Source organism: Sus scrofa, chromosome 10 (genome assembly GCF_054392235.1).
Source record: "Sus scrofa isolate SSC_HxYL_T2T_F1_AM1 chromosome 10, Sscrofa_HxYL_maternal_Yorkshire_Landrace_v2.0, whole genome shotgun sequence".
Classification (NCBI taxonomy): Eukaryota; Metazoa; Chordata; class Mammalia; order Artiodactyla; family Suidae; genus Sus; species Sus scrofa.
The window spans coordinates 34,564,847-34,572,041 of record NC_139392.1 but is presented as its reverse complement, the minus strand read 5'-3'; the positions used below and the strand labels follow the sequence as shown (position 1 = coordinate 34,572,041).

Sequence of the window (7,195 nt, the reverse complement as noted above, 5' to 3'; positions counted from 1 at the left end):
GGTTTCCAACATGAAGTTTCCATTTTCTCAGGATGTGTTACCCACCCCCCTCCTGGCATCAATGCATAGCAGAGTGTACAGAATACTGCTGATTCAGGAGGATCACTCATGCACTGTTTCCAGAGTTTATACTGGAGCTTGATCACCTATTGTCACATGGCTGATCATCTCCAGCCTCTCCCAGAGGCTGGAATTGATAGAGTGTGTTCCAAAGACCCATCCATCATAAATCACGTTGTGGGACTGTTGGGCAAACAGTCCCATGAAGCAGGCTACTCCAGGATCCTAAAGATCACCTCCCAGGAACTGAAAGTGGAAGGTTAGAACTTTCTTTGGATAATTCATCACTGTACAGCCTTTACCTGCTTGTAGACATTTGGGGCTCTTAGGAACCAAACTAATGATACCTGGAACAACAACCCAACTGAATCTCAAAAAGGGAAGGAAGCATATCCTTGTGATTTCATCTACACAAAACTATAGAAATGGCAAATTTAATCTGTGGTGATGGGAGGAGAGGCTACAGCCACAGCACTGTGTAGCTCAATTGCATTTTATTATGTGCAATTGATCTCAATAAAGGTGATTATTTTTGTTAAAACCAATGCCCATTTACTTTGCTGTTGGCAGTCATTTTGTGAAAGACTTTATGGTATCACTTTTATGGTCTGATAACACTGTAAGGTGAGCACAATGAACCCTAATTTAAAGAAGAAGAAACTGAGACTTGGAGCTATAAAGCCCCTTGCCCAGGATCTTATCTGGTAAATGACAGAATCTGACTTTGAACCCAGGCCTACCAGGCACCAAAAGCAGTGTCCTGAACCCCTGCCAGTGAGCACCATTATTCTATGCTCAGCACCTCTCTAGGCTGTGTTTGGCTTTTCTTTTTTTCTTTCTTTTTTCTTTTTAGGGCCACACTCATGCCACATGGAGGTTTCCAGGCTAGGGTTTGAACTGGAGCTGTAGCCACCAGCCTACACCACAGCCACAGCCATAGCAATGCCAGATCAAGCCATGTCTGTGACATACACCACTGTTTGAGGCAATGCTGGATCCTTAACCCACTGAGCTAGGCCAGGGGTTTAACCTGTGTCTGCATGGATGCTAGTCAGATTTATTTCCACCAAGCGTTGATGGGAACACCCATGTTTGGCTTTTCATTTGTATTTTTCTGCTTTTCTATACAAGTCCCAAAAGCTAGAGACAGTACCAACAGTGAAAGTAGGCATACACCATGAGGTATCCTGGGAGTTTTCAGACTTTTTCATATTCGTGTATCTTCAGACACAGTTGTGTGGTGTTATTTTTTTTTAATGGGGATCTTACTCTATAAACTGTAACAGGATTTTTTTTCATTTAGTAACATTTTATGAGTTAGTATTGTTTAGATAGTGTTCATTGGTTGGCACTTTCAGATCAAGAAGAGAGATAAAGTTTTCCTTTTATAAAGTGTCAGCAGCAAGCTGTTTACCATAGACAGCAGTGCTGCAGGCACACCCACAGAGGTCTCTCCTCTTGTGATTTAGATGTTGTATCCTCTCCAGGCAGACACTAGGAAGGTGAGTAACTTACAGGAGGCAGAGAGACAGCAATATGGCGAGAATGCCTGGCAGCCGGGACTGTAACACCAGCACGGGCCACAGCGCCAGCACCGCTGCCACTGCCGCTGCTGCCAAGGAGAACAATGGGGAGGAGGGTGAGGGCGAGCACGGTGCTGGGGGCCACAGCCGCCGCCACTGCCACCTGCACTACTGCAGCACTGGTGAGGAGGAGGAGGAAGAGGAAGAGGAGAAGGAGATCCAGGAGGTGCAGATAACAGGGGATGAGGAGGAGGAGGGTGGAGGTGGGGGTCTGGAGGAGGAGGAGGCGGAAGAGATGGGGCTGGACTGGGACCAGCCCTTGGAGCCTGAGGACTTGGCTGGGGAGGAGCTGGAGCCTGAGCTGGTCCATATGATCAATATGGACCAGAGCTCTATGCTGAAGCCCTAGGCGCCACTGCAACTGCTGGCGCCCCAGGCCCGTGGTGGGCCGCCCAGGGGATGGGACCCCGAGCGGGCCCAGCTGAGCAAGAACACCCGGCTGGCAACCCACTATGATTTGCGCATCTTCCAGGAGTACCTGAGCAAGAAGGCGCAGAGCCCAGACTTGGAGACCATGGACAAGGGGGCTCTGTGCCACGTGCTGTGCTTGTTCTATGCATTCTATGCAGAGGCCCACTCCAAGAGTGGCCAGCTCTACAGCAAGCCGTTGCTCATCATCATCCACAGCTCCCTCAACCACTACCTCAATGAGTCCCCTTACTGCCGCACGCTCGACCTCACCAAGGACCCCAAGCTGTGCAGCGCCAACTTGACTGGCTGTGGTCATGTGCAAGCTCGAGGAACAGGGTGCCCCGCCAGAGGTGCAGAAGCAATCCATCACAAGGGCCGACCTGGGCAAGCTCTAAATCTCCAGCGTCTTCAGCACCAACATGTCCTTCAGGCTGCTCAACAAGGTCTGGTTCGAGACGTGCATGTACTTCTGCACGTGAGGCCGTGAGAACCAGCGTGAGCTCAAGGACTCCTTTGGGCTGGCGATGGATGAGGATGGTGGCAAGTTCGTCTACTTTAAGTACTTCGGGCCCTACCACAAATTGTGCTCATTGTCTTGGAGCAAGAAGCATGCTGAGAGCAGTGACGAGGAGAAATTGCCCCTCATGTATGAGACAGGAACCGAGTTCTGCCCTTACACAAGCTTCGTCAAGTACCTGTCGAAGCACAGACCCCTCTGCAAGGCATTCTTCCAGCTGCCCCGTGACCACTGCAGCGAGGGCGATATGACCTGGTACAAGGACAAAGACATCAGCAAGAACTTGCTGGGCACCAGGATGTAGATGCTCTCCAAGGTGGCCAAGCTCTCCAAGACCTACACCAACCACTGCATTGGGGCAGTCTCCATCACCATGCTCAACAGCATCATGGGCATCAGTAGTAAACTGGGCTTGCCCGCCCTGCAAGGCTGCTATACTGAGGCTCTGAATGGGGTGGCTTGCCACCACTCCCACCATACCCCCACTCATTCCTCCCACCACCACTGCCCCCAGCCACCCTGGCTGAGGAACACCTATATCCTCCCCAGAGTCAGCCAGGTTTGGCCCAACGTGAAATCTAAGGCTGAGCACAAGCATGCTCTGTATGAGTCCGTGTTTGGGTCTGGGGAAATCTGTGGCCCCTCTTCTCCCAAAAGACTTTGTATCCACCCCTCAGAGCCTGTGGATGCGGTGGTTGTGGTTGCTGTGAAACATGACCCCCTGCCTCTTCTTCCAGAAGCCAATGGGCACAGAAGCACCAATTCTCCCACAATAGTTTCACCTGCTATTGTTTCCCCAACCCAGGTAACCAACCAAACTCTATGCATGAAATGTTTCTCTGGTACCACTTTGAGATTAACTTGTGCTAGCACAGGTCTGAGCTGGGGAAGTTTTTCACAGTAGCAAATATACTGAATCAGATTTGATTTCACCCTTGGAAGCTTAGCTCTCTTGATGCTTTTCAGGAAAGTTTACACCTAACCTTAAAGCCTGGAAGAGGGCAAGTAATCTAACCTTCACTGTGGCCCAGTAATGCTGAAAACTTCAAAGTTCACAGAACTTTGGGTCAGCCCAGCCCTTGAAGCTTCTCCTGGTTGAGTGCCTGAGTTTATAAAGCAAAGAATGCAAGAATACTGTGCACATAAATGAAACAGCTCCTGAAATAAATTTGAATAAAGGAAGCACTAAAATAAAAATAATAATTTACAGGAAAATATCCTTTTACCAAGTACATTTGGCTCTGTTTTCAGAGTAGATATATATATATATATTTTTAGGAAAAATCTAAAGGGTAAAATATGAAGTCTTGCACATTAACTTAAATATAATACACACTAATTTCTTTCTATCATCTACCTATCTATCATCTATCTATCTACATTCAGCATCACCATCGACAAGTAAATATCCCCAAGAACATCTATAAGGCAGCATGCCTCTCAGGATGTAGGTGTGTCATAGTTTATTTAGCCATTTTGTCTTTGTTAGGAGGCTCAGCTCCTCCCATCCTTTCAGAATTACACATGCTGAACTCACATTCATACCTAAGTGCTGCAACTTATTCATTTATTTGGTTTTTTATTTATTTAGGTCTTTTTTGGCATATTTAAGTTCTGGGCCAGGGGTCCAATAGGAGCTGCAGCTGCCAGCCTATGCCAGAGCCACAGCAACACCATATCTGAGCTATGTCTAGGACCTACACCACAGCTCATGGCAAGGCCAGATCCTCCACCCACTGAGTGAGGCCAGGGATCAACCTTGCAACCTCATGGCTCCTAGTTGGATCTGCTTCTGCTGTGCCACGATGGGAACTCCAACAACTACATACTTTTAAAATAAAAGACAATGCATTGGAAAACGCATTGGAAAAAAAATGACCAAAGCATCTGAGCAGGCATTTCATTAATGATCAGGGGAAAGGAAATGAATATGAAACCACATCATTGGGGAACTCCCACCCCAGACAATCCTTTGCAAACCTCAGAACTTCTACAGTATTAAAAGAATACACACCAATCTCAAATATTTGGATATCCCACCAATTTTGCCTGTTGGCAGTAAGAAAAGGGCCATTCAATCAGACTTCCTGAAACCAAACATGCTCCTAGGTGACTATGTGACAGGCCTCTGGTAGCAGCTTTCAAATGCAACTTTCTAGCCCAAAGGGAGAACTCCCAGGACACCCCACTCATGTCCACACACAATACTTTTACTGCCATGATATGAGTCTACTCACATCACTGAACAAAGCAGGACCCTGTGCGGTCCTCCAAGGTACAAAAGCCCTGCTGTGTCCCCCATTGCTTTTTGTAGAAAAATGTTTTAGTCTTCTAGACATTCCCTAAGTTCAAAATGGCAGATTCAGGTGGTTACTAACTACAAAATGGAGGGAATGCAGAAACAAAGGAAAAGCAAATCCAACATAATCCTTTCCATGACTGTTATTTTAAAATAAGGCCTTGATTTAAGACCCCCGAACTGTAGTGGTCATGTCCTGTGGCTTCCATCAGCTGACTTGAAACTAATGATGCTGAGAGGGTTAAGAACTAAAACTCCTGGGAGTTCCCTTTGTGGCTCAGTGGGTTAAGGACCTGACCAGTGTGCATGAGGATGTAGGTTTGATCCCTGGCCTCGCTCAGTGGGTTGAGGATGTGGTGTTGCCATGAGTTGTGGTGTAGGTCACAGATGCAGCTCGGATCTGGTGTTGCTGTGGCTGTGGTGTAGGTCAGCTGCTACAGCTCTGATTTGACCCCTAGCCTGGGAACCTCTATATGCCATGGGTGCAGCCTGAAAAGGACAAAAAAAAAAGGAAGTCAATCAAAATTTACCAGCTATATCCTTAAAACTCAACACAGTTACAGAACCAGGGAAAATGATGAATGACGAGCCCATTATTAGCAGTACATAGACTACTTAGGAAACACATTTCTACCACTACTCAAATACACAGGCACATCCTAACACAAAAGCACTGTTTAATCAATAATCCTTTATTATTTAACTTAGCCAGCACAGATGGGTGAAAAACTAGGCTAAAATAGCAAAGGCCTACACTTTGCAGTCAAACTCATGGGAAAGTGAGATGGCATTCATTATTATGGCAAGAAAAACACAGTTACTGCCTGATATGACCACCAGCCTGGGTGTTTCATCAAGAGATGTGTCAGCAACACACAGCCACCCATCCTACCCTTGGATCTACCAGCTTCCCTATAAAAACTGACCATAAATTCTTCAATGAAAAAGTCAGTCAAATACTAGTTTTCTCTCATAAGCAATCAAATCACAAATCAGCTACCATCTGAAATTTATGTTAAGCAAGTACAATTTCCTGCTTTTATGGCACACATATTTTAGATTGACAATCTTCTCCACATATAGTCAGGTAGGATTATAGAATTTCAAATACCAAATTAAAAAGCTGTTAATTCATGCTCTTTATGACTTCAGTTAAATATTCACCTATTTAGACTTCAGAGCTGCTAATGACACTAAATTCAATACCACATTGGTTGAGTCTTTTGATCAACTTTGTTCACTTTGTTCTGCAGAAGCCTGCTCCAGGAGTGAAGACTCCACCTCTGTAACACAATAACAACATAAAAGAGCACGCAAAACCTAATTCCAGCCCCTTCCTCTATTAGCATGGCTTGCTGGAGAACTAGCTGTTGAATCAATGCAGAGCTCACAAAAATATGATTCTTAACTCCATCAGGGACCAGTTTTGGTTCCACTCCTAAAATCAGCCAAATGGGAAAGTAGCTATTATTCCAGAGGAAACTAGTACCCAGCAAACCCATTGAGATTGTTCAGTGACCAGTGAAACCATTTCCATGATACTGGTGTGCTGCAGGGGGCACACGGAGGATCATCAGCCTGAGTAAGAGCTACTGTTTATAAACTCAGCCATCAGACTCAGGAGAATTAAGTAAACATATGGGCAAAATAAAATTTGATAGTCAATTATTAATAAAGCATAAGACAAACTGGGAGTTCCCATCATGGCACAGTGGAAATGAATCCAACTAGGATGCATGAGGCTGCAGGTTTGATCCCTGGCCTCACTCAGAGAGTTAAGGATCTGGTTTGTTTTAGTCATCGCCACAGCTGTCAGGCCTGGTGAATTCATGGGGACAGGGAGGGAATGGATCTCTGCAGCAAATGGGACTGAAGAACATACCTCCAATGGTTTCAGTGCTGTGTCTGTAGGAGCGGCCACCCGCCCTTATCCCTGCGCACAGGCACATGAACACTCAGAGCCACACTGTGTATGGAGGACCAGGGGCACTGGAGTGGAAGCTGGGCCATTACCTTTCCCAGTGTAAGTAAGCAACCCACTGGACCCTCAAATCTCCACCACATCCCCAAGCTTCAGGCTATTCTGGTACAGAGACACCTTTCCACCCTCAGGAAATTTGGGGTGCATGTCCTTCAAGTAGACCTGTTAAGATAGAACGGGAAGAATTTTATTTGGAATGTCCCTGGTTTCTGAGGCCCCTGTTGACTAGAACCTGCCTGGAGCTGGGCAGGAATGACACAGGTGCTCTTTTCCCAGTCCACATACTCTCCCCATGTCCCCAAATGACATGCATCTCCTGCTATCAAATACATCTTGGAAGTTTC

At 46.3% G+C, this 7,195-nt stretch overlaps 1 pseudogene; it reads left to right on the top strand.

Annotated features, from left to right (window-relative positions):
- Positions 1-1,579: 1,579 nt before the first annotated feature.
- On the top strand, positions 1,580-6,901 carry LOC146398961 (uncharacterized; annotated as a pseudogene).
- The last annotated feature ends 294 nt before the right edge of the window (positions 6,902-7,195 follow it).